At 38.6% G+C, this 11,440-nt stretch overlaps 1 long non-coding RNA gene across 1 annotated transcript; it reads left to right on the top strand.

Annotated features, from left to right (window-relative positions):
• The first annotated feature begins 359 nt into the window (after positions 1–359).
• LOC124093184 (uncharacterized) lies at positions 360–10,453 on the top strand. The gene is made up of 4 exons (XR_006851875.2): positions 360–406; positions 4,000–4,108; positions 5,002–5,205; positions 6,114–10,453. It is a non-coding gene; the product is annotated as an uncharacterized LOC124093184 (long non-coding RNA).
• The last annotated feature ends 987 nt before the right edge of the window (positions 10,454–11,440 follow it).

Raw genomic sequence — 11,440 nt, 5'->3', positions numbered from 1 at the left:
GGTTTTGGTGACAACTTCACAGCTATGCAGTTACTTCCAAAATCATTAAGATGTATTGTTAAATATGGGAAGATTTTTCAATATTGATTATACACTAAAAAGTAATTTGAGAAGCAGAAAATAGTTATCACCATTGTCTATCAATGAACAAGTTCATAAACAATGTCCCAAAGCTAAATTTATTTGTTTTATTACTCAAATGGCACGGGAATGTCAGTTCTTTCAGCTTCCAAATGCATTCTGCCCTGGGTCTGTGTGTTTTGCCCTCTTTCCCCATAACTGTTTTTCCTTTTTTGCACTTCCTGTCTGAGCATGTTCCATAACTCCCTGTGACAAATTCTTTGACAGATAGGGGACAGAAGCATTTCCAGCTCCTGTCTTCAGAAAGATCACCCATCCTCACCAGGTCAGTGGGCTTGATACAGCCTTTGAGCAGTCAAGTAATGTGGCAAAGTGAATCCCAAAGAGGGAAACCTAACCTCAATGTAGAGATGGAGGCTTTGAATGCATCTTGAAAATTGTAGTGTCTGAAATGTGTCTTCGAGATTAGGGTAGAACCATCCAGGTTTCAACAGTCAGGGTATATGGTTATTTGCATTTGAGTAGAGTCCAAATGACTTCAGAAGGGCAAAGTGACTGGTGTCCTGGTAAACGTTTAACTCCAACATTCAAAGATTTGAAAAAAATCCTAGAGTCCAGAATTGTAGCAATTATTAATTTCTGTGGATTGCTAAATTCCACCAGAGTCAAATTCCAGCTAACCTTATGATGTCAACAGGCTCTTAATCATTAAAAATTTAACAAAGAGCTCTTATAAATCAGTATGAACTGACTTCAAGGCACCTATGTTGGCACACATGGAAAACTGAGACAATTTCAGGCTTTTCCCCAAATCATGGTGTGATGATGGGCATAGAAAGGAAGTCACAGAGAAAGATACATTCATAAAATGTGAAGAACCAGCATAACTCCCATTTGAATAGGTGCTGCTTCTTCCCCAAATAAGGGTTACCAGGAAGGACAACTTGTAAAGGCCCTAATGTCAGCTAGCATTACCCACCTAAATATCTTTGGAAGCTCCACTCATTTCTGTAAGCTCATCAAAAATTTGTAACTGGTACCAAATTAAGCCAGTATGCCCTGATGTTTGACTTTGATAATGGAAGGGTTTGAAGACCACTCTCAGGCATTGCAGCCCTCATCTGAGACAGATTTAAGGTCTTCTTGCAGCCAATTCTTATTAATACCACAAGAACAATGACTAGTGGTCATGGGTTTATGTGTTTGGTGCAGAGGGTATCACCACAGATGCCTCTCTAACACAAGCATAAATCCTGTTTCCACTACTGAAGCTAGGGCTGAAAGCTGTCGGGCCATTCCCAATGGTGTAGAATTCCCCAGTCATGGAAGTAGGTCAATTCTCTGAATTCCCTTCTTCACAAAATTTTTCTGAAGACGTTTATAGTATTATCACATTTGTAGAGGAGACATGGCAATGGAATTAATATCTCCAAATAACTAATAAATTAATAAGTACAAGAGTTCTGGTAGAAGTAGTTTGTTATGCACATTTATAAATTACTATTACTACTAAATAGCCTGGAAAATATTTGTGAGAAGGGCATTTTCCCCCTACTTTTCCTGATCCTGACTCTTTTATTTCTTCCTTCAAAGTGTACAATATGTGGTGAGCACAGCTTTGGAGATAAAAGATGAGGAAGACATAAAGAGCACCAATATGGCTGTGGACATTCAGAGGGTCATGTAAAGACTGACACAGAACCATTGCACAGTGAGGAGTCCTGTTTATCATATCACACAGCTAGGCTCACACCAGAGACTGATGCTGCAAACTCCAACTATGAACAGACATTGTCTCTGATTTTCTTCATTGTTTGCTTTAATGGAGGTAAAATTTCAAAGAGTGAATTGCATAAATATATGTAACTCACTGCATATTTACATATGTAAAGATATTTCCAACACTCAGATCAAGAGCTGAAAAAAACTCTAAAATCCTAAAGACCCTTTAAGGATTGTATTATATTTCCACAATATTCCTCACATGCCCCCAAACTAAACATCCCTGATGGCCTCCAGCATCATACATTTGTTTTATTACAGCTAATAATTAAAAAAATAATCACCCATAGGCACATATTCCAAAAAAGAGATATGCCTGTATGTTTTAACCCCAACAAATGACTGAGCCAGTATTACCATTATCTAAAGGATATAAGTGCTAACCCTTGTGGCATGTGTCTTTCCTGTGTATTTGCTACAGATTTGCAATAGTGCTGCCTACTTTTGGCTTGAATCTCCACCTCCAGCACCTGGGGGTCAATGTTTTCCTGGTCCAGGTTCTCCTTGGTGTAGTCAAACTCCCAGCCAATTATCTTTCACTTTGGGCGCTGAAACACAGGGGCCATCGTATAAATATATATTTTTTTCATGTCCATGATGGGAATCACTTTGCTGGCCACCATATTTGTGCCTTCAGGTGAGGAAAGAGCACAGGGTGAAAAAGGAAATATGTTCCTCACTTCCCTCAGGATTTTTCAGGTTGCACCTATAGGAATCAGAAAAATTGGGTTCTAAGGTCTTCCTGACACAAGTTGGGCTTTTAGGACAGATTTTGCCATTAGTTTGCTAGGTAAACAGCCAAAAGTCAGTAAAGTTTGTTCAGATGCCTGTTTCTCTTCATTATGATCAATAAGTACCTGGAACATGGTGCCACTGAGTTCTGAGTTTCTCTAGGTCAGCAGTACAACATTTACCCATTGCAAAATAAAGGGTCTGGACTTACCATCATGAGCTATTATGACCACACTGTACTATCACTTCCTCTGCCTGGCTCTGTCTTATTACTTCACCTTCAGTGATAATTTATTCCTGAACTCTGTTTCTATACATTAGTCTCATGGTAGGTAACCAGAAATGCATCCCTGGATTGGAGAGTTGTTTTGACTTAAGGAAATAACACCCCTTGTGTTCAAGTGAGAAGAAGTGTATATTAGCAACAACATATCCATCATCATGCTTTGCTGAACTCCTTTGTTGTAATGTGTTTTACAAAATCCCACATTGGTGAGTTCCACTCCTCAGTCTCTCTCACTCTCTTTTTTTAGTACCAGGAATGTACCACAGTGGCAGTTAACAACTGAGCCACATCTCTCACCTGTATTATTTTTAGACAGGGTCTTACTGCATTTCTTAGGGTCTTGCTACATTGGTTAAGCTGGCTTTGAACTCTCAAACCTCCTGTCTTAGCCTCCAGAAAAGATGAGATCATAGTTGTGTGCCATCACGCCCAACTATAGGCTCCATTTCTCTTGAATGTCAACAATAATGTCAGTTTGCTGCTCTGCAAGAAAGCCTACTCCGAGGTTTCAAGCTCTCATGAGATTTTCTTCTTAGAGAAGATAACTGACTATATGAAAGTTTCCTTCAGTCGTTTGCAAAGTGTGACATGTTTCCGTAAGAGAAGTCCTTATTCTTGAGTCTTCATGCATTTTACTAGATCTGGCTACTCTCCAGGCTGTCCATTAAAATAGTATTCTTGTTCTTTTATAACAGTCTTTTATAATCTTCACTCCATATTACTACTGGGCATGGATCATGGTTTTAAATTCCTTGAGTGCCTGGGTCTGACACTCCTCAGTAATTCCCACATCACAGTCCTATCTTCCTCATAAATGATACAAGAGACACTGGAAAGAAAAAGAACGAGTTCCTCCTGCATCCAGCATTCTCTCTCCTTCTTTGACAAATCTTGGAGAGGCAAGGAGAATTAATAAAATTATAAAAACATTTTATTCACCATAATTTAAAATATTCAGGTAATAACTTATTTTGGTCACAAATTTCACTCCTGTGCAGTTTATCCACAGTATATTTTACACTGTGAATATCTCCAATAAGGGTGTTTTCCACTTGGATTTGGGGGATACCAATACTTTCATCTAAGACCCTGACTCTCCTGTATCATCTTCTTTCCAGAAATGCCGACTGTGTGTATGATTCTGACAACTTTGGGAGGAGGAATTTGTTTTGCCTCTATTACCTGTTCTTTGACCCAGGCAAATGAACTGCTCCCCACCGTCATCAGGTACAAAATCTCACAGGTCCTCTATCAGGGTAAAAAGGGCCTGTTTCCAAATCATTGATTTTTCAAGCAAAGAAAACACAAATAATCAGTGGTGATGATAACAATTACAGCCACAGTTTACTCAAAGTTAGCTTTTTGCTAGGTACTTTTAGGTGTGATAATATACCACTAATGTACATCTCATGCATTCTTTGGAGTCACCTAAATTTGAGAGGCTATTTTGCAACTGACAATATCCAAGTTATGGATCCAGCCCAGGTGTCCATCAACAGATGAGTGCATAAGGAGAATATGGTAAATATACACAATGGAGTTTTATGCAGGCATAAAGAGAAGAGAATTATGTAATTTGCAGGTAAACGGATGGAATTTGAGAAGACCATGCAGAGTAAAATAAGCCAGACTCAGGAACTCAAGGGTTGAATGTTTTCTCATATATGAAAGCTAGAAAGAAAAAAGTGGGGAACCATGAATTTTCAATATAATTGAAGGAAACTTCTAGAATAGGCGATTGGAGAGAGTCAGGATAGAGGGGGAACTATAAAATGAACTTGACAAAATTATGTTCATATACAAATGTATGCAATAATTTGTATAATTGAAAAGTAGCAATAAAATAAAGTAAATGAATAAGAAAATAAAATAAATGAGCAATAAAGCAAAATTAAATAAATGAACAATACATTTCTAAATGATAAAACATGTCTTAATAGACTGTGAACTTGAGAAAATTTGCTAGCAAACCAACAAAAATTTCAAAAGCAAGAGCACATCATCAAACTTCTCATGACAAAGCATACCCCTTTAGGTCGCCAATAATTAATGCATGAAGGTGACACAAACCCATGTGCATTCTAAACAGATTTATTATGCCTTGTTGTTTATTCTCCAAGGGCAACAGCTTTTGGAATAATTGGAGTTTGCGGTAGTTTTGGAGCAGCTGTGGCTCCCCTGTTGATGACCCTGGAGACATATGCTGAACCCTTGCCCTGGATCATCTATGCAGCCTCCTGCATCTTTGCTGGCCTTGTTGTCTTCCTCCTTCCAGAAACCAGGAATCATCAACTGCCTGACTCCCTCCAAGATATAGAAAATGGGTGAATGAACCCTTTCATGGTTCCTTAGAGGAGTTATGTACCATAAATCTGAGATGAGAAGACAGATTCCACTGGGGCCCTATGTCTCTGGAAATTGTAGACTTACTCTCTTTCCATGTGGTCAGTACCATTGGTTTAGTAAAAGGAATATCCTTTAACCAGTGATCTCAGATATTCCCCTGAAGATTTCTAGATCATGCCATCGATTTCTTCCCAAACTTCCCCAGTAGGTTTAGTAGTAAATGCAACACAATTAGATCTACTCAGTCCTTGCTGCTACAGTGTAACTGAAGGTATTTCCCAAACATGCACATATACAAATGACAAATCTCACTCTCTATGTCCTACTATCCTGTAGCCCAATGACTGCTGGTAGCTGTCTGGCATTGTCATTTCTTATAGGCTTGAGCTCTCCCCTGGTCACTGAAGAACCCAGGGGTGATCATTACAAGACTAGGGTCCCTTCCATAGCTGTCAATACATTTTAGGGGAGGAGTCTTGTTGTGTTGCCTGTGAGATTCAGACTATCTTGTTTTCACTAGGAATGAAAGTATTCACAAAATAAAAGAATGTAAAGGTAAATAAAGGAATTTTAAAATGATAAATGATTGGGAAAGATTTTTTAAAATTTTGTGCTTCCCTGATTTTCCCAAAGACTCCTTTGGAGAATTACATGGTACCCAAGGATGACAGTAGAAACCATGAAAGCTGCCTTCCAAATACTACAGGAATATTTGACTTTTAGTTCACAAGTTTTACTGAAATACATGGGCAGGTGTCTTTTTTTTAACCAAGGTTGGTGGGGAAAGGACCAGGTTGCTCTAAAGAATGCAGGAGATACCTGCTTTCTCCATGTCCTTTCTTGTTTGTATTTCTTTCATCATGTATTTTTTTCATATCTGTTCTAGTTGGAAAGGCTCAAGAAAAACAGAGCTGGAAGATCCCTCCATCAAAGTGACACACTTCTAAGGAATTTCATAAATTGGATACTAATCAAAAAGCAAGAAAAAGGAACAAATATAAAGATTACTCCAAGACACCATCAAAAATTAAAATAAATAGAAGCAAAAGAAATAACAATTCCATTTATAATGATGAATCTAAATTATTGTAAACAAGATACTTTATGAACCATAAGAAGTTGAAAGAAACTGTAATTCTTTGAAACATGAGAGAATATTTGTATAGTGTAGACACCTAAAATGTTTCTGAATAGGGAGATGGAATTAGCTTTAAAACATTTTTCTTTCTGAATTTATAGAAAGAGTATTCTATGGAATAATTACAGTGAAGAACCTGACACCCTTGAAAAAACTTGAAACTTAGTAGTTCCAAATACATATAAAAATTAATACCGGTATGTGAGTCAGCTTTCTGTCTCAGTAACAAAATACTTGAGTTAAATCAAGGCAATGACTTAAATCAAGGGAAAATTTATACTGGCAAATGGTTTCAGAAGTTTCTTTCCATGTTTGCTTTGCCCTGTTGCCTTGGGTCTATGGAAATGGAAAGTATATTGGGCAGTCCATGGTGGAACAACCTGCTCACCTCATTGAAGACAAGAAGAAGAGAGAGGAAGTTATGAGGATCCCAATACTTCCTTCAAGGTCATGCTCCCACTGATTTAAATCCCTTCAACCAGGTACAAATTTCTGAAATATTTACCACCTTCCAATCATACCACCAGCTGGTGATAAAGCATTTCACAGATAACTTATTGGGGCACACTTCAGATCTAAACTTTAACATTCTGCCCCCATGCCAAAAATTTCATGTGTATCCCATAATGCAAAATGCACTGAGTTAATTTCCAAAGACTCCCTTCGTCTTAACAGTTCTAGCATCTCCAAGACCAAAGTCTCCCCTAAAACTCTTAGCTGTGACTCCCTGTTTAAAAAGCTATATTCCAACAAATAACATGGGACAGAGGCAGGAGACACATTCCCATTTCAAAGGGGGTAAATAGGTACATAGAAGGGACCAAAATTCATCAGGGTATAGATTAAATCCTGTAATTCCATGTATAGTATTTCAGACACAGGGTGTGATGTGAGATCAAAAGGACTGGAGCAGACCCACCCTGATGGACTGGATCAGGTCACGGATGGCACCTCCCATGGCAAGTGTTCTGTACTTCTGGACCCTCTAACTTCTCCACAGCAGCTTCACCTTCACTCTCAACAGTTTCACACATCATTATATCAAGGGATTTTTGCAGGGCTTCCAACCCCACCACACATCACCTGGCCTCCCAGACCTTCCTTTGAAATCTCAGTGGAAGCCTCTGTGACCCACAACTCTTCCCTTCTGCAAGCCTGTGAAACCAGCATCACCTAGTTGATACCAAGTTTTGCTGCTAATGGGAGTTACACCTGAATGGACTTCAACCAAGCCTGCATATGCTTCTGAGTGCCTTCCCAGCTGATACCAGGAAACAAATCTCAGGACAGCAATTGTCTTGCTGGATGAGGGCACTTTGGGGCTTCCTTCTCAAAGCAGACTTTGAAACGAGTTTATATTTTTTATATCCTTGAGCCTGGAATTGATGGGGCCTTGTCAATTCCTGAGAAGTCCAAAGGCACCTTTCCTACTGTACTTGGTTTCTTTGGAATGTCTCTAATCTCTTGATCAACTTCTGTCTCCTTGGACACTATTAATATGCTCCTTTGCTTGCCAAACTGCATGTTTTCATTTCTCTGCTGATTTAAACTTACTTCTTCTCACTGTAAACATGACTGAAGCAGCCAGTAATACCCATGAAAATGTTTGAAATTTGTGCTGCCTTGAAGTTTCCTCCATCATAGCAATTAGTCCATGATCTTTATTGAGCCTCTCAAACTTTCAGGGCATGGACAAAATGTAAATAATTTTTCTTTTTTTAGAACATAAGACATATACCCCTTGACCAGTTTCCAAGACAGTTCTCATTTCTATCCAAAAACTCATCAGCATAGCCATTGCTGTCCACAGTTCTATCTGTATTCTGATCTTCTAAGCCCCATTGGAGTCACCTGTTAAGATTGTTTTTGAAAGTCTAGGGATTCTGTAACCCATTTCCCCAAAATTTTTCAAACTCTTTCCACAAACTTATTATAAAGGTTTCTGAACCATGTCACCTGGTATAGATACAACAACATGTACTCTTATTAGTACCAAATTCCTGTGATTGTCATCTTCAATAGTGAGATCAGTAGTTCCTAACACAAATTTCCTCTTGAAAATTTTCCCTGAAGGAGCTTTTCCTACTGAATAGAAACCAGATGGAGAGCAATTGAACACCACCTTCCTGCTCCCAATTGCTAGGGAAGGACCTGCCCCTCCCTGCTTTCTGCCTTCTTGTTCTGCCATATGAACTCTTCTTCTGGCATGTGGTTTCACTCTGAAGCCATATGCATGAAGGGACACAAATTGAGGGACACTCACCAGAGTTGAAATCATTCAGTTGGAGTTCTCATTCTCCAAATCCATGAGATAAATAAAACTCTTTTCCTTATAAGTCATGCAGCCTCAGGCATTTGTGACATCAGTGGGAAAGAACCAATACATTTTCATGTCCCAAGGCCCAAATTATATACCATCACCCTTAACAGGTAATACATTCCAAAGGGTTTCATCTTCCACAAAGCAGTAACATGGCTTTCTTTTACTTGGACTGGGAAGTGTTTGAAAATCCCAAACAACTGAGTTAACACTTTACTACACAAAACTAGATCCTGAATATTGTTTTTCTATTTTGGGCTGAAACTACATAAGGTCAGAAAATGCTATAAGTTTCACTCTGATTTTATCATGGTGATAAAGATACATTTGGTAGACAGAATTAACTGATTTTGTCTGACTAGGGATTGTTTAATTTTTCAATGAATAAAAGAAAGAATTAAGGGCTCAACTCAAAGTATTTTATTAGGGTGACTACAAAGATTGGAGTTTAATTAACAAAGATATCAAGAAAATTCCCAAGTAAGGGAAGGTATATCAAATTCCTCAAGTAAGGGAAAGTGTATCAAAAGAAGATGAAATCATTGATTCCCTGAAAGTGTTCTAGATACTATTAACATCTATTTTTGTGCTCCCTTTCCTCCATACTTTTTGGTAAAGTCACGATTTCAAGAGGCCAATTGTAGTCTCTTTACTAAGCTTATAACAGAAGATCCCAGTATGACAGGTATAGACAGTATAGATAATGAGCTAGGTTAGCTTATTTATGTGGTAAAATGAATAGTATCCGGTTGCCAGTTTTTTTTGTCCTCCAACAAACCACGAAGAATACTATCAAAGGGACAATGTAAATATAAAATGAGATACCCCAAAGGTGAGCATAAAATTTTAGTCTGTAACTAAATGATTTTATATCATGAAGTTCTATTCTGAGGAAGTCAGGGCAGGAAGATTCATACTTCACTAGAACTCTAGAAGCAAAGATAACAGGTCTCTGAACAGGCTTTAACAGTGTGACACTGCTTAATATATGCATTCATTACGCACAATGGACTCTATAATTTTATGATATTCATAACTGTGGTTATTAGTGAGATAGTGCTTAACTGTATTTCAGTATTTCAGAGTGGGGTGGCAGGCCTCATTAGATTATTTCATCAGCCACAACAGATTTGCCTTATACCCAGAGCTTTAAATAATTCTGTGAACAGCAGGTAAACAATTTTAAGTTTTTAGTTAGCACCATCTTCAAAGATACTACCTGTTTACAAAGCCCTCTCACATTGGGTTTTTTTATATGGCAACACCCAACTCTATTCTTAGAAGCCCCCAGTTTTCTAGTGAACAAAGGATGCCATTGGTGCCCCTTATCATTAGGCTCCTCTGCTGCCATTACTTTCATGACTATAGTGCCTCATTCCCCCATTGTGGCATCCTCAGCCATTTTATAAAAACTACATGGCAATGTTGGGTAACACATGGTATCTGGTTGTGCATTCATCTCACTAATACACTTAATTGTGATATTTTCACATCTGGATCATCCCTCACAATCACTAGAAGTAAATCCACATGCAGAAACATTTATTTTTATAATTCATTCAGCTGTATCAATCACCACCATTTTTATGTTTATTATTCCAAAAGGACCCATCCACAAAGTTATGTATCATCCCATTGTCCAATCTGAAAATTATTTCCAAATCCACTTAAAGTGAATTTCACCATCATGTGTATCCACAAGACACTAATCTTACAAAAAACAAACAAACAAAAAAACCTATAAGTAAATAGCAGAAAGATGAGTAGAATAGAGGGAAGGGAACAGGCAGAGGGAGGAGGGGAGGGAAAAGGGAAGTAGTGGGGACTGAATTAGAACAAATTATATTGCATACTGTTAAAATTATGTCAAAATGAATCCTAACTTTATATTTAATTTAAAAGAACCAATAAAAGGTGGGGTGTGTTGGTGCATGCCTGTAATCCCAGTATCTTGGGAGGCTGAGGCAGAAGGATCTCAAGTTCAAAGCCAGCCTCAGCAAAAGTGAGGCACTAAGCAACTCAGTAAGACTCTGTCTCTAGATAAATATGAACAATGGCTGGGGATGTGGCTCAGTGTTTAGTGCCCATGAATTCAATTCCTAGTACCAAAATGGAGAAAAATAAATAAATTAAAAAAAAATTTTCAGGCTGGGAATGTGGCTCAAGCGGTAGCGCGCTTGCCTGGCATGTGTGCGGCCAGGGTTCGATCCTCAGCACCACATACAAACAAAGATGTTGTGTCCGCCAAAAAACTAAAAAATAAATATTGAAAAAAAATTTTTCTATTAAAACACTGATTCCTCCTAAAACTACAGTGAAATTGTGATGCCCTTGGGCACTGATCAATTATAGCCTTCTGTCTGGCACTATAATGCCAGGTCTCCCAGTAACTTGGGCATTACCCCAGCTCAGATAGCAAGGCATGGCTCCAGGTGTAGGGATCACTTGCGGGGGTTGAGCTATACTCACCTATTCCTTTGTAATTCTACTCTCTTTGCCCTGTTTGGAAGAGAATGTTCCATGGAAACTCCCTTTGTGTGTTTCACCTTCTCTTGTTCTGCCTTTGGGCATGGCCTTCCTAGATGTCAGTCAACCTCCTGACAGCAGACATCATGAAGCTAGACTCAACCCCCTGAAACCTGACCCCTTGCCTCATTTGAGTGGCTTCTCCCCAATAAAATGGTTCAGCACATGCTCCTCTTTCCCTCTCTTTTCACAAACCCATAAAGTCAGAGGAGCCATCATAGGACCCAAA

Source organism: Marmota monax, unplaced genomic scaffold, assembly GCF_021218885.2.
Source record: "Marmota monax isolate L192 unplaced genomic scaffold, Marmota_monax_Labrador192_F-V1.1 WCK01_AAM20220418_F8-fsc00038, whole genome shotgun sequence".
Taxonomy (NCBI): Eukaryota; Metazoa; Chordata; class Mammalia; order Rodentia; family Sciuridae; genus Marmota; species Marmota monax.
This window is presented reverse-complemented; position numbering and strand designations above follow the sequence as displayed.